This window comes from Camelus bactrianus, chromosome 3 (assembly GCF_048773025.1).
Source record: "Camelus bactrianus isolate YW-2024 breed Bactrian camel chromosome 3, ASM4877302v1, whole genome shotgun sequence".
NCBI classification, from domain to species: domain Eukaryota; kingdom Metazoa; phylum Chordata; class Mammalia; order Artiodactyla; family Camelidae; genus Camelus; species Camelus bactrianus.
Window position 1 is genome coordinate 155517085 of NC_133541.1, and position 18751 is coordinate 155535835.

Here is an 18751-nt window from a genome sequence, read left to right on the forward strand (position 1 = left end):
GACTTGCTAGCTCTGCACCATTTGTAAAAGAAAGTTGCCTTTAGACTGAAATATCCAGGACAGCCTATTCTCCTGGCCGTTATCTTGAAGGATGCTAATTCATCTGTACTTATGTAGAGATGGCAAGTTGCAAAATAGAGAATAACCTTTGTTTTTTTTTTTGGAGGTTTCACAGGGGCAACATGATTTGATCCGCATGGACAGCTGCAAGAACAGCGGATTCAAAGACAAGCAATTCATACAGCAAGAAGTTTCCAACAACCAACCAAAACCCCGCCCCTTTTTAGTATAAAAGGAGACACAATTCTGACTTGTGGAAGATGATTCTCCAGGACATCAGTCTGCCATCTTCTGGATATGCCAGCTTTGCAAATAAAGTCACTATTCCTTGCTCCAACACCCCATCTCCCGGTTTATTGGCCTGTCATGCAGCGAGCAGAACAAGTTTGGACTCGGTAACAAAATGACTGCATTGGAGGTAGTATGTCTCCACTGTTTCCTCGTTTCCAATATGTAACATGCACATTACTTATGATCTAGTGCAAATAATTCATCAAAGACAACCACAAAAAGAAACTATACTCACCCAGCTATCAACACTGAAGACAAAACCTGTCAATTTAATATGCTGTTTAAGAACACAACCGAAAAACCTAACATAGGGAGTTGATTCCACGGAAATAAAATTATTTCTACTCCTTCAAAACTTTTTCTTTTCTTTTCTATTTTATTTTGTTTTGCTTATTGAAAAGAAAATAAAAGTCAGATCATTTTATTTCACGTATTTTTGTTATAGCTACATACTTTAAATACTACAGAGACTTAAATTGCAATAAAAAATTGTTCATATATTAGTATAAAGATATATACACAATCAATGGGGATTAGGAAAGGAGTGGACATTTACTAAAAATCCACTGCAATCCAGTCTTTTACAAGCATATCCTGGAATATAAGCTCTATTATCCAGGGGGCCTCACCCACATTCTCACTGCTGAGTCCCTTAGTAATCAACTACTAAGGCACCAGCATAGAACCATGTGATCTGTATTTTAGGAATAAATGAGGGAATTCATTCAATTCTAAAACAAAAACCCTAAAATAAATACTGAACTTATTTACAGATAAAGAAAATTGGTCCCTCAAAAAGTAAAGTTTCTTCCTCAAGGTCACAAAGCTAATAACTGGTAAAGGTAAGATTTGAACTAATCTGCCTGATTGTAAAAACTAAGGTGGAAATCCCATTAGACTGGGGAGGGTCCAGCTGCGCAGCCTATCACCATATCTTTGTTCAGATCTAGCCTTAGGCAGCCTGAGACAGCACCCCATTCCTATGGAACTCGAGGTCAAATGATAACAATAAGGATTTTATATCCAGCAATTTCTTAGGTGTCATGTATATAAAGTGTCAGCAGGTCAGCAGAAAATCTCTGGGAACCATGAGTGGGTCCAGACCTTTTTGCTGATTAGAAACTCATTCTATCAGGACATAGTGACCTTCCCATGAGAGGCCACATGGACATAAACTAAAGGCAGCTGAACAATGAAAACTAGCAAGACCCTGGAACTCAAGCAAGAAGGATCCCTGCCATCCCCCACCCAGTTGCCTCTTCATCCACGTGGACACGAAGACAGAAGACCCGGGTTCTTGTCCAAGTTACACTATCATGGATTCTCACCCATAAAAAGGTACAACTCTATGCTGTCATAAGTCCTTTCCAACTCAAATATGATGACACCAATATCTCAGCAGAATATCTATGTCTCCACTTCCCCTCTTCTAATAGGAGAATATTTCTATGGACACAAAGCAGAAATCCAATTTAAAAAATCATGCACGAAGCCAGGTGAATTTCTGCTTAAGAGACTTTCCTCTCACGCTCAGTGAATGAAAACTCAGAAAAAGTGGTCCTTCTCCTTCAGCAAACGGGAGGCATCCTGATTGTGTGTGTGTGTGTGTGTGTGTGTGTGTGTGTGTATAAATCAAATATAATCGTCTGGGATGTGTACAGATTTTTTTTAATGTCACTGTAATTTCATGGGGATGAGCCAACATTTAAAGTAATTTGAATCTAGTGTTCTAAGACAGTCTCAGTTTCTTTTGGTGGAGGAGGTGAAAGGGGAGAGTAAAGGAGGAAAGAGGTAAATGAAACAAAGAAGTAAGAATACTGCTAGGGAAAGGCAAGACGTTAATTTTGTTCCTCATTGCATCACAACAAATTAGGGACTGGCTTTCCCCCGATGTCTTACCGAACACTGAGTTGAAGAAGAAGAGGCGACAACCCATTTCTCATTGAGATTGTGGCTGTACGTGGCATCTTATAGACACAAATCATTTACACTGATCAAACACTCTAGCAGCAGGCTGTAATTCTCCTGTTTTGAGAGACAAGAAAACAGGAGTTCAAAGAGGATGTATAACTTGACAAAAGTCAGAGGACCAGTAAACAAGAGAGGATGAATTCAAGACTCAGATCTGAATGTAGAGTCATCTTCCCACCCCCAGGACTGGAAAATCCTTAACACACAGGCTCCCCAGCTCCCCTGCAGTGTTCCTGGTGCCAAGCATTTCCCATGGTAATGGTCTCCAGTTCTCACAGACACAGCGCTCTGTGCAGCCAATGAACTTGATCAGACCTTGATCATCTACCTGCCACGCCCACCAGGCTTCACCATACAGGCAGGAAAGCTGGCTTTCAAGTGCATACAAAGCCACCCCCGGTATAACCTGGGCTCTTCTGCGGCTTCTCCAGCCTAAAAGCAGCCATGAAACTGCTCATAGTCTGTACATGAGCCACACTACCTCTCTCCATCTGTCTCCCCACCTATACTACTTAGCTATGACCATTTTGACAATCTTGGAAACAAATTTTTAAAAACAGAAAAGAAAGGATTCTGGAACAAGTGCTTAATACTTACAATTTTAAATGACAAGTTACAAATTGAGTATTGACAAACCGAATCTTCTTTTCTAAATGTCAGTTTTAAGCATTTAAATACATAATAGTAAAAAATTCTCACAAAATTAACAAAAACATAAACAATAAACTGGAATAAATTCAAAAATAATGCCCATGTTCTAAATGGAGAAACTTCAGGACTATACTGAGGGTTAAAGTAAGAAGTATGAATGTAGAGACATAAACATATTGCATGGAGGAAAGCAGTTTTGTAAAGATGTAAGTTCTCCTAAGAATAATTCAAAACTTACTAAAAACTCCCATGAAAATTCCAATCTGATTTTTTTTAACTTGAAAAAAATATTTTGGAACTCTTCAGGAATAATAAAGTCATAATACTAGACAAGAAAATTTGGGATGGAAGAAAAGAATCAAAAAAAAATCAGACTGCCAGTTATTAAATAAATTTTTACAATATGTAAGATATGGTGCTGGAGTAAGGAAGGGAGATTGACAGAAGGGAACCATGAGCTCAAAAAAGACTCTAGTGTATGTAATTATTTTGTACAGGTGGGATTTCAAATCAAAGAGAAAAGTATGAATTCAATAATTGTCCTGGGACAATCAGAATCAGCTAGAAAGAATAAATTCTATTCCTGTCATAATGACCACAAGATAAATTGCACATAGTGATGTAAATATTATAAAGTACTAATAACAGCAAATACAACCCTTTGCTCTTAACTCAACTTCTCCTCACTATAACAAGTACTATTATAATCACCACCTTAGAGATTAAAAAAACCTACAGAAGAGATTTATTCCATTATAAGGAAGTATTTCTAAGAATGTCAAAGATAAAACCCATAAGGAAGACATTTACTATCTTAAGAGTAGTTTGAGCCACAACAAGATTAAAAAACTTTCTGAACAAAATGAAAGGAAAGAAATGACAAGAAAAAGCTCTGTGATACATGTTGATGAAGTCACGAAGTAAATTTTCATAGCATACAAAGAGCTGTCACAAAGCAACAAGAAGCTCCCTCACTTAAATGTTTGCAAAGGACAAAATGAATCATTCATTTTAAAAAATTCAAAAGGCTAATGAGTGAAAAAAGCTCAAAACTTCACTGGTCATCAAATGCAAACTAAAACAATGAAAAAGCACTTTTGCTTATCATATTGGCGAATATTTTTAAGATATTCTAGTTAGTGTCCATCTGTGGGAGAACAAATCATGAGCGACTTTTTCAGAGGATGACATATCAATGAATATGTAAACTCTGAAAAACGTACGTACACACTTACTCAACTCCACTTCTAGGAATCGTTTCCTTTAGGAAAAAAAAAATCAGTCCAAACAGATGTATTCATCAGGGCATTTACACAGCACTGTTTACAAAGGTGGGAAGAAAAACTGAAGTGAAATCATATCCAGCGATAGAGAATTGGTTACATAAGTAATTGTGCATTTTTTCATTCCCCAATGGAGAAGGAATTTCTACAGTCACTTGAAAGGAGTCTGTGATGAATGTAAATGTCACATCCAGGGACTAAATTTCCAGAAGCCTTAACTAAAGGAATATACATACAAGATCACTGGAATGTCTGTACAAGAAGGATGCAAGTCAAACATTCTTTCTGACAGTGGAAAGTGGAGAAAACTTAACTGTTCACCATTAAGACAATATTACGGTAAATCACGGCGAGCTGCGGGTGCTGAGGGATCCGGCATTTCGCCGTGGTCCACGGTCTTGTCCACAGCAGTCTCCCACCAAATGTGTCCGTGGACAAGAGACGACACCCGCACATCAGGAGACCCCTCCAATCTATCTGAAAGGACAGGGTGAGTCTGGAGTGGGAGGACGTCTATGATATACCCCTGAGTGAATAAAGCGAGCTGCAGAAAAACATATAGTATGGTCTCATTTTTAAATAAATCATATATACACACACCTATACATTGATTTCTCATATGTGTATATATATGTATCTCATAGGCTTAAAGGTCATGAAATATATATACCAAATTTTCCACAGCTTTTACTCGCAGGAAATACTGGGAAGGGAGTTAGGGGCCTTCCTGTACCACCACAGTTCTCTTTTCAGTATTTCAGTTAAGTATACTTGGAATTTAAAAGTTTATTTAAGTCCGAAGTAAAATGGACTATGCATTCCTTAAGACAGAATGCTACACTGGTCATTAAAAATCATGCCAGGGGAGATAGAATATTGTAGAAAAACATGTAATAAGCCGAATGGAAAATGGAGATCTCCGCACAGTAAACAGGGACAGAGTGCTCACTGGTTTTTATGACAGAGCTGATACACACTGACGAAAAGAACAGAAAATAAATGTTAAATTGTTAATTATTATCTCTGAGTAGCGGGACCAGGATAGACTCTTTTGCCCCTTTTTTCAGACTTATTATATTAAATGCAAATTATTTTTCATCTGAAAAAAGCATTTTTAGGCGTGTAGTACCACGCATTGGGGAAAAATACATGAATACTTACAGAAACAAGTAACTAGGAGACACCGCAGCAGCGCTACACAATGTAGAACTGGCGATCCTGATTAACATCTTGCAGTTACATAAGGACCCACAAAATGAGAGCACCTGCTGTAACAGGGCTTAGCCCCCTTCTATTTGTCAGTTGTGTCTTCAGGTCTGAGGCAGTTCTGAGCACGGCCAGTGTCAGTGCTGGTGTCTGGATGGATGCTACTGGAGGTGAGGGCACCTGCAAGAGGAGAGGAAGAACAGAAACCATCCTCTGCCTTTTCTGTCTTGTTTCTTTGTTACTTTAAAAGAGAGGAATAAATAAGATAAACTGTGTAACTTCCCTACTGAAATTTCAGTAATGAAACGGTTTTTAAAGTCTTCACAGCTTATATTCTGCCTATAACTGTCTTTTCAACAAAGCATCATATTTATTAAATGTGAATTGACTCAGTTAATTAACTCTCTGTTGAAACATTCTAGTAAAGAACATGAAATGCCTTATGTAAAAGAACCACACCTGCAGTGACTAGCACAGCTGTCTTGACGGCAGTGCATTCAGCCCGCACCATCCTGTGGTCCTGAGCTCCTGATGCTGGTAAGAGAGCACGCTGCCGCCTCAGATGGAGAGATACTGTGAAAGCATTTTTTGAACTCTACAATACTGACAAAACATAACTGACAAATCCCAGGCTCCTTTGAGGCTGTCATTTTCTGTTTCTGGCCAACACCCGTAAATGAGCAGAACCACCCCATTCCCGAGTCATGGGACTCATGTGGGAAGCAGTTTTGGGGAAATTTCCAGGTATAGAATGTAACAAACTATACATAGATCTCTGAAAAAAGAAAAGATGCAATACTCTGATTTTGGAAGAAACTCAAAATATTCTCCTAAGCCTTAGTAGCTGGAAAGGCTGGGCATCTCTTAAGCCACTTATTTATTTCACAGCCAGTGAGCATCTCCCACAAACCCTATTTCCCTGTGTCTGCTGGGAGCCTCAGGCACACTCTTGCTGTCGATCTTATAAGTCACAGGGCAGACGCGTGTGTATCATGCCTGCAACCCACACACAGGCTTGCCTCCTAGCCTCACTGTATGAACTTGGTCCCATTTCCTCACCTGTTTATTTGGTATCTGTTCTTCTGTAAGCTGCCTGAAATGCTTTTTGGAAAAAGTCAGAAGAATCAGTGGGTAGAGAAATGGACAGATGGACAGGTGAGAGTTGGGGAGACAGAGTGACTCCAAGAAAAGGGGAACAAAGAAAATTTCCTGTGCAGAACCCTCTTCTAGTCAGGGAAGAAAACCACCACGGAGAAGTGTGAAGAGTCAGGTGGCTTAGGACTGTTTCCTGGATTCCATGAAAAGTCACACCAAAAGAGAGGGTAGAACTATAAATAATAAAAGAAAAAAGCATGCATGCTTGAAAAATATATCTACAATATGTACTTTCTAAAGAATAGATTCAAATCAACACGGCCCAATAACACAATCCTTGGGTATTTACAGAAATGAGAATCCCATCTCCAAACCACAAGGCATCCCTTCGGAGCACTAAGAGTCTACACGGGACGGTCATAAAGCCGTAATCACAAAAGCTATGCTATCCTGCCCTTACGAGGAATGAGCAGCTGTGCTCGGGCTGCCCACGGGCCATTTACACCACACAGCACCTCTAAGGGGGATGGACGCCTAGCAAGCCCGTCTTTGCAGGGCAGGAAACAAGTCCGGGAGAAGCTAAGCTGACCTAACATTTCTCCATCTCTCATGACTGGTCACTCCAGAGCAGGACTCGAACTCGGACCCACGTTTGTAATCACGGTGCTACCGGGCTTTGCGTGCTTTTTGTGTGTATAATACATTTGTTTCTGGCATGAAATGATATTTAATAAATGATCGGTTGTCCTGTCTATCTCATTAGCTCACAATCAATGTTTATAGTGTTGAATTGTACTCTTTTTCCCTGGAGAAAGGAATAGAACGAGCGGGTGTTAGAATGAGGTGGGGCTCCATTCTTTATCTGGTACCTCATCTCATCCAAGTCCCCAACCAGGGAGAAGGAGCAAATGTTCTCTTCATCTTTTAAAGAGAGGGCTCCACTGATGGTGACTTAACTCCAAAACCAATTCTGGGGAAAGGGCACATTCAGCAACCAGAGCAGTATCACCTGTAGGAAGGCGAAAACAGCTCACGGGAGGGCTCAGGGGGTCAGCCTGATTTAATTTCAATCGATAAAACAGTAACACACTCTAAAAATACTAGCATGCAATCGATTGGCTCTTTCTTGACATCTAGCAATTTTCCACAGCCCACATGTAAAATGATCGTGAACAAGTGAAAGGAAGTGTCTACAGACAAGAAAAATCAATGCCACAGGTAGACTGAAACCCAGGCTGGAGGAAAGGAAGAGAAAGGGCATAGTAAAGAAGTGGGGAAAGGCTGGGGAAATAAAATCATCACAAGGACTCTCAAGCATCATCCAACAATCATACAATCATTCAAGAGAGAGAGAGAGTTACTGAGGTCCTATTCTGTGCAAGATTGTAGAGCGGGCAAAGCAAGAGCGCAGCGGCCATGGTGGCAGCAAGTGGCGGGGCTCAAATACACTTCTGATCCTGGTACCTTGCACACTTGTCCTCAGTATAAAGGCAAAAAACAAAAAGTAAAATAAAACTCTGTAAACTCAAAGCATTGTTGAAAAAAAAATTAAAGAAGACCTAAATACCTGGACAGACACACCACGCATATTCCTGGATCAGAAGACAGAGCTCTTGGAATGGCAGTGCTCCCCAAAGCGATCCGTATATTCAATGTGGTCTCGATCACAATCCCAGCGGGCTCCTGTGCAGAAACTGACTAGCTGCTGCTACAATTCATATGGGAATTCAAGGGTCTCAGTAAACAAATCGTACTTGAAAAAGAAGAACAATTTAAGAGGACTTGTAATTCTCAATTTCAATCCTTACAAGTGTATCTCCAGGTGAGATTAGAGGCCATTGTGAAGTTATTACTGTGTTTATTCTTATTTTCTAAATTCTCTACAATGAATATAACTGTTACAATAAAAAGAATAAAAAGGAAGGTTTCTTTTTAAATATACACACCGATTCACTCATTGGGAAAAAAATATTTTAACTATAAAGAGGTAAACAAATATCTAGTGAAAAAGGACTACTTAAAATCAAGAGTGTATTTACATTTTTCATTAATTGAAAACTGAAAAGCACAAACACATCAAGTTTCTAGGGAGACCGATGCAACAAATTATTTTCAAAAATTCTAATTTAACAATGAAAACTCAAGAAAGGGAAAATTGTGATTGACACCCAAGTGCAAACACATGGAAAGCAAAGGCCTAGAAATCACAGTTCCTTTAACTCTGATACTAACTCAATAGAAAAGGAAATTCCTCACTAATGGGACAGTGGAATCCCATGCATAAGACAGCATACACAGTACAAACTGCACTAGAATCTGGGGTGATTTTCTTAGAAGAATTCCAAAGTTACAACATTGCTGAAAAACTATAAAAACACTGACAGACAGATTAAAACACAAAGTCATATATATTATATAGAAACATATGAAGTCTACTCCCATGTTGCATAGAAATACAAACATATTTGTTCATTTATGGTCACTGAATATTTTATCCCAGGTAGAATATTTCAACTAAAACAAATAATCAATAATAAACTCCTCTTGTCAAATCTACTTGATAAGTTACTCTGCTATGTAACCATAATGTGTCTAAGATAGATCTAAAATTAGTGAAAAAGATCTTTGTATGGTTTCTTGAACTCTTCTCAAAATTCCAAACTTAATTTTAAAATAGATCTGAGCAGTATTTCTATATTAACTTTTCCCTCGTGAAATGAACAACACAGTCTGTTGTCAAAATTCTGTCCTTAGAATGATTCATGAGCACCGTATCCTAACAAAACTGCTGGACAGCAAGGCACTATCCAGACACTTGACCAAACAAATGAAACACAAGGAAGACAGTGACCCTATTCTGGAGGGCTTACCGTATGTTTCAACACCGGGTATTTATTTGATTGGTTTGATTGGTTAGCAAAATAAAATCAATCAAGTACTTTCTGCTTTGAGCATTCAGTAAGTCATGACTCTGTTGTTAGTGTCATGAGAAGGAAAGACTTAAGCATGACTTGATTAGGTCAATTGGCAAAAGCCATCACTGGGGAGTGAGTAATAAAGAAGTTAACTGATAGCAATGCTTCTGCCTACAAGAGACCTAAAATAAACCTACACTGATCTCTTTAAGGAAATGAGGAGATGAGGCCCCAATGAGAAAAACAAAAACTAACAAGAAATCAAAAAATAAAGACTTTTCATTAACTGTTCCAGGAAGGAGTGGAGCATGGTGGTGAGGATCACAGATGCTTGGGACAAACATGAGGGTCTGAATTCCAACAGCACTGTGTAGCTTTGACACTGATAAGTCAGTGAAATTTTCTGAATCTCAGTCTCCTATCCATAGACTGGGGACAACAACAGCACCCGTTTCCTAGAACGGTCCTAATAATTAAGTTATTTTATATATAAAAGGTTAAATAAAAAACCTCAGATATTAAATATTACCCCAAAAGCACAAGGAAAAAAGAAAACAGAGATAAATTGGAGTTCATCAAAATTTAAAACTTTGCTTCAAATGTCACCATCCAGAAAGTGAAAAAACAACACACAGGAGAAAATTTTTTCAAATCATTTATCTGATAAGGAATTTGTATCTATAAAAAAAAAAAAACAAAAAGGACCTCCTACAACTCAACAATAAAAAGGCAACTCAATTAAAAAATGAATAGAGGATCTGAAAAATATTTTTCAAGGAAAATATACAAATGGCCAAAAAGCACAAAGAAACGATGTTCAATATCATTAGCTGTAAGGGAAATCAAGTCAAAACCACTAGGAGAAACCGCTTCACACTCACTACAAAAGGTTATAATCAAAAAAAGAGTAACAAGCACTAATGAGGACACAGAAGAAACGGAGGTCGCAGCCGTTGCTGGTGAGCATATAACACAGCATAGCCAACTTGGAAAAATGCCTGTCAGGTCCTTAGAGAGTTGAACATTTGGTTTCTGAATGACCAGGCAATTTTGCTTCCTGAGCACACACGTAAGAGAACTGAAAACAAATGTTCACATAAAAACTCCTACAGGAATATTCACGGCGCCATTACTCATCACAGCCAAAAAGCAGAAACAACACAAATGTCTATCACATGATGAATGGGTAAACAGAGGGGCCCAGTCATACAGTGGAATATTATTCAGCAATAGCAAAGCATAGAGTACTGTCCCAGGCCACAACTTGGACAAATATTTAAAACGTTACTCAGTGTGAAAGAAGTCAATCACAATAGATGGTTCCACTTACATGAAGTAACTAGATTTACATGAAATTTCCAGCACAGGCAAATCCACAGAGAGAGAAAAGTGGCTTTCTGGGGCTGTGGGAGGATGGGGAAGATGGGAATGTCTGCATATGCGTAAGGGGCTTCCTGTTGGGGGAATGAAAATGTTCTAAGATTGACTGGGATGAACAATTCTGGGCATAGAGTAAAAATCGCCGTACATTTTAATGGGTGAATTGTTATTAAAACTGGTAAGAAAAAAAGCACCTCCAGCCAGGTACCTTCCCATAGTAAATGCAAATTGCTAAATTTTATTACAGGAAGAAGAAACTGCCCTCAGCATGAAAGCAGGAGTTCAGCAAATGTGAGTTAACCGAAATTGGAAAAGAGCATTTCACTTGAAACAGTTGCTGAGTGTACACAAATTATTAAGACATGACAAGGAAAATCAGTTTGACATCACGAAGAAGCATTCTGCTTCAAATGCAGATCAAGGATTCGGCAAGCCCAGCTGCTAGAAATGACCAGAGAAGAAACCTGGTTCTTTAAACAAGCGCCAGAGCCAACAAGGAAATAATGGTGAGGAAACAGGCGGCCGAAAATCTGGAACAGTTTGCTACAAATACTTTCTCCACTGAAAATTCAAAAACAAAATGAAAGTGATGTGATGTTGTGTTGACCTCACGTGAATGGGCTTCCTCCGGTGCTCGACAGTTTTGTAACCCCGAATGAGAGACTCAGGAGAATCAGAATGGATCCTGGGAGTCCCCAAATGACTGCCCACCAGCTCGCTGACCACCATCACATCTGCCAGGGTTGAATTGCAGAGAAGAGACCAACTTCTGAAAGGCACAGAAAATGTTGACAAGGGAAGAAAAGGCTGCAGTCAGTCCTGGGACAGAGGCCTTCTGAGCAGAGGCCAGAAGGCTGCAGGTGAACATGAGTGGCCCTGGGGCAGAAAGGGACCACGGGGGAGCAGACCTCAATTCTCTTCTCTCTCTCCCTCGGGTAGGAGAGATAAAGTCTGCATCCTTCTCACCTGGAACTGTGGGTTCTGGCTGGCAGAAGTCTTACCAACATGGAATGAATGACTCAAGACTGTGGAAAAAGGAAAGAAAGTGAGAGGGATTAGGGAGCCAACTCCAAGAACCTCTCAAATGCTCCCATATTTATTGTGTATAATCAAAGGAAATAGTCTTTAACAGTTGTGTGATAGTAAGGAGGAACTTCGTGAAAGACGGGATGAGGCAGAGATTGTAGAATCCGCAATGAGTAAAAAGGCTTAGTTTACCTTTATGGGAGACATGGGGAGAGGGGAACAATATAATTTCTTTAGATATCTTCATTACAAAGCAGACCACCAGATCAGCCAGGTCCCTGTTTTGGGAATAATGTACAATCTAACAGCAAGCACGCCCAGCATTTATAGCTGAGTGCCTGGGTCATTGCTGTGCAGAAATCTTCCACGCAGGTCCGCACAGGTAGAAGTGCCACAACGTGCTCAGAAATTATACCGTCAGCACCACTGGGCTCCCATGGACTGGTTTCACATTAACCAAACTCATGAGAGACTGATGCAAGAAAACCAGAAATTGAATTTATTAATGTAACAGGAGATGTGAAACTACAAACCAGACTGAAATATCAGAGTTCAACCATGAGTACAGATTCTCCTCAACAGCCCAATCACAGGCAGGCAGTCACATGACAAGAGTGTACAGAAGCAGAGCAGGTAGGGTTTCTAGATTAACTCAATGGACTAAATTTCTGTTTTACGAACAGATCTGCTGCCCAGAAGACATTTAATGCCAATCAAGGTACACTGTCCGTGGACAGTGGCTGAGACACGACTGTGAGCAGCTGTGTAACGCTCCTTTCCCTGTCATTTCTGGGCTAAGTGATGCACAGAGGTACAGAGATCCAGGGATGCAGATACCTCTAAACACCCAAAGCCCATCCCTGGGAGCCTGGAAACCAGACAGCCAGGGTTTAAATACCAGCTCTGTCACTTACTAGCTCTGTGACTTTGGCCAACTTACTTACTCTCTCCGTGCCTCAATTTCCACATTGTAAACCTGGGATAACTATCAAACCTTCCTTACTCATTTGTTGTGAAGATTGAAGGATTCATTTCTTTAAAACGCTCAGAAAAGAATGTAGCACATTTTTGGTGCTCAACAAATGTGAATTTAATAAGAAAGTGATTTACAAATCTCCCTTCTAATCATCTTCTGTGTTTCATGGCTAGTCAGAGTCCCAAAGGAAATCCTTATTTCCCCTCTTATAAACCCTTGGGGAGCACCCTTCTGTTGCATCCCACCACCTGTTTAAACTGAGGGAAGGGATGCCTCCTCCACAATCTGGTCCATGGAGAGTGTTTGTCCCTTCACACCCCTGACCCCTTGACAACGGCTAGCCCTCCTTACACTAACAGATTGAGGTGTGAGTCCGGATCGACAAGCAGGGCATATGAAACCTTTCCTTTCCCTCCAGTGTTGGCCACCCTTGGGAAGCACCCGGGATGCTCAGCTACATGACAGGGCAGCCCTGTGCATGATGGGGCAGATCCTCTTAAGGGAAGGCTCACTGTGGCCCAGAGCTAACTGGGACTGCATGAGTCTCTAGTTCTGGGGCACAGTATCATGACACGCAATTTCCCACAGCCCTGAAGTTCATGGAGAACGTGGCTTCATCAGTAATACAGGAGACATTTATCGCCTCTCTGTTCTTCTGTGTCATCTCTCAGTTGGCTGCTGGAGAAAACATGTGTATAGGTATTGGGTCCCCTTAAGCCCCAATATGTATGAAGTAACAAAAAATTCTGTGGCTTAACATTGGTTCAGGGCGACTGTGTAACGGTCCTGACCCTGCTGATGCTAAATTATGGGTATAGGAACTAAGGAACCTCCTCAAATATCTTTCAGCATAAAACCAGCTTTTCTTATTTTCCGGTTTCTTAGTAACTGCCAAAGACTGTAAAATGATGGCTTCATACAAAACAGGAGCTAAACTTTATGAGCCCTTTGCCATTCCCACTGTGCTAAACACTTTACATAATTTCTAATTCTCACAATTCTGCAAAGCAGATATGAGCGTCCCCATCTCACAGACGAGGGAAAAACTCAGAGCAAACTGACTCAGGCTCACGTGGCTCAGTGGCAGCACGTGCACCCAAACTCAAGTCAAAAAACTACACCCCTTCTTATATGTACAAAATCACCTCCCAACAAATGACACACAGCTGCTGGGTCAATACTCAGGGAACTCAGTACACTTTTCAGCTTTAAGGTGCTCCAGAGGCCGTCCTTAGCTGCTTTATAAAATTCCGGCTCACTAGTTGCTAACACTGGAAGAAAAGACCGATTTTGTCATTGTTTGCACAGCAAGTCTGAAGTGTTCACAGCGAGATGACAGAATAAGTCTAAGACATAAGCAGAATAATTTTTCCAGGTAGACAGACATAATGGACATTGTGCTATTCTGAAGCACTAAGCAACGGAATTAAAACAAAATAACATTTGTTAAACCTTCTTTTGCAAAAGGAATATTAAGACTGTTAGAAGGTGCAACAGCACCACCTATGGCTAAAAACACCTTCCAGGTTGCTGGGAAAGATGCAACACAAAAATTGCCTGTTGGATCAGAAAGAAGAATCAGATAACTAAAATCTTATGTAGCACATACTGCACTTTGCTTCGGGGAAGGGAGGTGTATTCACCTCCCTGACATTGCTAATACTCCTGAATATAAACAAAAGACACAGGCTCATGGAAACTTCTTAGTAGAGGAAAGAATCCAGTCCAGCCACTTCATTTTACAGGAGGGGAGACTGAGATCTGGGATCTGTCCTCCTGGCAATCAGCAGCAAATCTCTCCTAGGCCTCATGTCTTGCACTGTAGCAAAAACCAACAGATCTGTACTAGGCCTATATTCATAAAAGTCACGTCTGTATTTTTCCAACAGTAATTAATCTAGGTATCTTGCAAAATACTTCTCAAAGAGCCAGGAAATCATACAAGTGTATTGAAATTCAAAAACATTTATTTGCACATTAAAACATCATGAGATTTATTCTATTAAAAACAGTGACATGTCAAATCAATGTTTTGATATTTTAAAACCTATTAAGAGTGCAGAAAAATAAATCAAATTTTTCTTTAATCACAAAAGAGAGAAGCTTATTCCCTGAAAATGATCAATGTAGATTTTTCTAAACTTAATGGTTCTGGTCAGAATCCTACGAATTTAAATGTCTGAGTGGATGGTTACACGGCAACATGAATTCTGAGTTGTAACAACACACATTCTGTGTAAATAATATTCAAGGCTGTCTGCTTAAGGTGATTTAACTAGTCCCTGTCTCACTAGAATGATAAAGATTTCATTAAAACTTCATACTGCACACACACACACAAAACCCTGAATACTTATTACTTTAAGCCATATTCATATATTCATAAATATGCATATTGAATATGCATCAGAAACAAGCCACCCTCTTTAGTATTCAGAGTTGATCCTTCTAAACTATCTGTCCTTGTGACAGCATATTTTTACTAAGCAGCTCTTGGGTGCTACATATACAAGGCGTACACATCACACTGTCAAACAAGGTAAAGGGCATCACTCAAATTTCACAAATGAGGAAATGTACTTAAGCCATGAAAACAACTTACATATTCATCATCAGGAAAGAAAAGAGTAAAGATTTTACTTACAATATTCACTGACAAAACTTTCCTCCATACTAAGACTACATAGAACCAATTCAGTCTTTGTAAATTTTTCTGTCAATAAGCACCACTAGAGAAAAGCAAGCAACATCATTAGCAATGGTTGGACTTTCAAAGCCCACTCCTATTTTGCACTATAATCATTTTTAATGTTTTGTTTTTAGTGTTTACAGAGCACTAAAATAAAAAAATATAAAGTTTTTAACTCATTGCCTGAGAAAGCAACATTTGTGAAAATGTACAATTTTAATTTATGCCACTCTGTCTAACATTCTCACTGGTGTCTCTCCTTTGAAGGCTTCATGAAGCTGAGATCGCTAAAATCGGTCATTTATGGACTCACAGGAGTTTGGGAAAACACTCAACTTGGGGCTGATCAGAGTAGCCATTGAGAATGCATCCTGTGCAGCCTGGGTTCCAGCCCTGAGCCTGCCAGCGCCAGCTGCGTGAGATTTGGGACAAGCTGCCCCATCTCTCAACCCCTCAGCTGCAGAAAAGGAGACACTGATACCTACCCTTAAACACCTGCAATGAAGTAAAACATGAGGAAAGCATTTTAGCCATAGGTAAGTGCCCACTCAGAGCAAGCTTGGTCATTATGATGATGAGGAATACTTTTAATAAGTTAAGGCAGACCAAAAATTAGAAATCACCATAAAGGAGAAACATTTTATGTCAATGAGCATTTCCTTTTGAATGGATTGCAGAATGTTCCATTGATTTTTTTAATAAATCAAATTTTGTCCACTAATTATAGATTTACAGGTTCATGGACAAGTCTCCAGAAAAAGAATTAGAGGTCACTAACCTCTGCATACAAAGAAAGTAAAGTTTAAAAAAAATCAGGGGAGAGATTATACCTCACTTGAGAGAATATGTGCTCAGCATGCATGCGGCCCTCAGTTCAGACACCAGTAACTCCATTTAAAAACTTCTTTTTTAAGAAATGGAGAATTAAATCAAAAAGGTGGAGGAATACAAAATTTTTTTAGAGAATCAACTCAGATTTAAGATGGGGAAAAAAATATCCATTTCTCACAGGAAATCTTGAGAACTATGTAAACCGGATCTGAGTTTTCTAATCTTTTAACATTATTCATGAATTCATATTACCAAGTCTTAAAACTGCCTGATAACCCACAGGGGTGATCCTGATCATAACAGCTGCCAACACGTATCGAGCTCCGGCTACGAATGGTCTGTTCTGCCATCTCTGCCCCTGAGGCCTCACCAGGCTGGGAGCACTAAATTCGGTCATTCATGAGCATCACGTGTAAGTCCTCCATTTGTGCTTCTCACTCCCCCCTCACCAGACCCTCTGAGGGAAGCACTGTTATCATCTTCCCCACCCGAAAATAAGGCCACTGAGGCACAGAGACAAAACCTGCTCCAGGTCACATCGGCAATAATGGACGTCTAAAATTCTGCTGTTCTATTATTGACAAAAGGAATCTGAGATATCAATTCAACGGAGACTGTTAAATAATCAAGTCTGTCAGGTCTTCACCTCAAAGAGCAGATACTATAGATTCCTGATGTAGGATTAGGCTGCCGCCACAAACTGACTCAGCTTAAAATTAATATCCAAGATGAAGCAGCGGATACATTTAAATATTCACGACTGTCAACTCTGCTTTCGGGTCTGGGCCCTTCACTGCCTGAACGGGGGTGAAATCCCCACCCGTGTCAGGGAGGGAAGCGCAGCTCTTCCGGGACTCACCCAGGATGCACGGGCTGTTTCCCACCCACAGGCTGTCCTCAACGATTAAAAAGCTCTCAAGATTTTTACACCATGCATAACTAAAAGACGTTTCTGCAGATGGAGCACTTTCTCAGGCTTAAACCTTTTTTGCCTACACTCAGCAAGTGGGAAAATAACACATGACTCTACAAAGTCTCTGACCCTCACCACTCACAGGAGTAGAATGGCCTCAGCACAAGATGACTCTTCACGGATGAGAACAAAATAAAGCCGCCCCCAACCACAGGCACTCCCACAGACAGCGCTCAGCAGTCTTCTGCACACTCACGGTTGTGCAGCCCTCACCACCATCTATTTCCAGAACACTTCATCATCCTAGAAGAACACCCCTGCCACTAGCAATCACTCCCCCACCCCCTCCACCCAACCCCTTGCAACCATCACCTGCTCTCTGCCTCTGCATGTGTCTTTTCTGGGCATTTCAGATCACTGAATTCAACAATATGTTGCCGCTTGTGTCTGGTTCCTTTCACTTAACGTGCTGTTATCAAGGCTCGTCCATGTTGAAGTGGTATCAGCATCTCTCTTTTTTTTTTTTTTTGAAAGTGTTAAAGTTTATTAGAAGGTGGTAAGTACTATCAAAAAGAGTAGAGAGGAGCATAAGTGATTGGGTTTCAAAGGGAAAAGGGCGGGTTGAGCAGTCAGTGTGGACTTCCCAGAGCAGGTGGCCTTTTTCATATTGCACTTTATTTATTTTTTCTTTTTTATTCACTCTTATGTCTGAATAATGTTCCACTACATGGAGAAACTACATTCTGTTCATCCATTCAGCAGCTATGTATGGACGAGGTCCAGAAGAATGAGTATAAGAGGTGACTAGGCAGGGATGGCATTTAAGCAAAGGGCAAGATGTGCTTTCAAAAAAAAAAATAAAAAGCCAACAAACAGAGGCACAAGGAAATTAAGCGCGTTTCTGAGAAAGTGCATGCTTGCTTCACCATGACTGCCGTGCAGGGCTGGGGGGGGGAGTGACAGGAGACACAATGAGGGAGTCACCTGAGAATACTCCCCATGCAAGCAGCTCAGCCAATTCTCCTCCCTCATCCTGTATTTTAGAGCCATTTTTGATAGGTTTTCTATTTCAAGTAACAGTATTTAGTTACACATCTGATCATCTGCATCAGATCACCTTACCTCCAAGCCACAGAAAGTCATTCACTGAATGGAGCAGCTCCAAGACATAACGGTGATGGACCAGGGAGTCCTGCAGCATCCCGGCCTGCAGGCACAAACCCCCACATGTTCCATGGTGATGTACGGAAAGTAAAATGCATGGAAATATCTCACTGCTTGTGCACGATATCTGCCCCCAAATTGCCCCAAAATCATGCTGGCAAAGCACTACTGAGACCTCTCACTACAAAAAAAAAAAAAAAAAAAAGAGAGAGAGAGAGAGAACAGAAAAGAAAAGAATAAAGCTAAGAAGGCAAATTTAGGGTCTTCCATTGAAAACCAGCAACCATCAATGCCAGTAAC

The 18751-nt window shown here is 40.3% G+C and overlaps 1 protein-coding gene across 3 annotated transcripts in view; it reads right to left on the reverse strand.

Moving 5' to 3' along the window:
- Positions 1-18751, reverse strand: part of LOC141577197 (uncharacterized) — a 139488-nt gene that overhangs the window by 82648 nt on the left and 38089 nt on the right. For all 3 annotated transcript variants that reach the window (XM_074361342.1, XM_074361341.1, XM_074361340.1), the window contains exons 15-19: positions 18410-18494; positions 8125-11877; positions 5922-6035; positions 5418-5642; positions 2251-2376 (exon numbers count right to left, since the gene is read on the reverse strand). The gene's annotated coding sequence lies outside the window, so the exon portion shown is untranslated. The remainder of the gene's footprint in view (positions 1-2250; positions 2377-5417; positions 5643-5921; positions 6036-8124; positions 11878-18409; positions 18495-18751) is intronic.